Raw genomic sequence first — 893 nt, forward strand, 5'->3', positions numbered from 1 at the left:
CACAATGCCCAGCTATTTTTTGGTTGCAGCCATCATTGTTGTTTTGGCGGGCCCGGGCTGGATTTGAACCCGCCACCTTAGGTGTATGTGGCTGGCCCCTTAGCCACTTGAGCCACAGGTGCTGAGCCTTAAAAACTTTCAAAATCCAAGTGACATAATGTAGTCACTAGGGTTCAATTTGATCTGGCCCTTGTATTTTTGGGGGGGAGGATTTGTCGGTAGGGGTTGCAGTTTTTGGCTGGGGCCAGGTTTGAAACCACCACCTGTAGTATATGGGGCCGGTGCCCTACTCCTTTGAGCCATAGGCACCGCCATGATCTAGTCCTTGTTTTATATCTTGACTTCACTGTGAACCACTCTCCATAGCTTCCACCACTCTCCGCTCTCCATACAGTCTGACTTTTCTGTTTCTTGAGCCACCAAGCATGTCCTGACCTTACTTGCTGAGCTTTCTGTTGGGAACATTCTTCCAATGGGTCTTCAAAGGATGGTTCCTTCAGCTTTATTGATACTTTATTCTATTTGGGCTTTTTTTTGTTTGAGATAGAGTTTCAATCTGTTGGTCTGGGTAGGGTGCTATGGCATCATAGCTCACAGTAACCTCAAACTCCTGGGCTCAGGCAATCCTCTTCCTTCAGTCTCCTGAGTAGCTGAGACTATGGGTGCCCGTCACAACGCTTGGCTACTTTTTCTCTTTTTAGTAAAGATGGAGGTCTCACTCTTGCTCAGGCTGTTCTCAAACTTCTGAGCTCAAGCAATCCTCCTGCCTGGATCTCCCAAAGTGCTAGAATTATAGTCCTGAGCCGCTGCACCCAGCCCTCTCTTCAGGCTTTAGTTCAAATATCACCTCTTCAAAGCGGTCTTCCCTCACCATCCAGTCAAATGTGGCATTT

Source organism: Otolemur garnettii, unplaced genomic scaffold (genome assembly GCF_000181295.1).
Source record: "Otolemur garnettii isolate 467f Iridium unplaced genomic scaffold, OtoGar3 scaffold00017, whole genome shotgun sequence".
Classification (NCBI taxonomy): domain Eukaryota; kingdom Metazoa; phylum Chordata; class Mammalia; order Primates; family Galagidae; genus Otolemur; species Otolemur garnettii.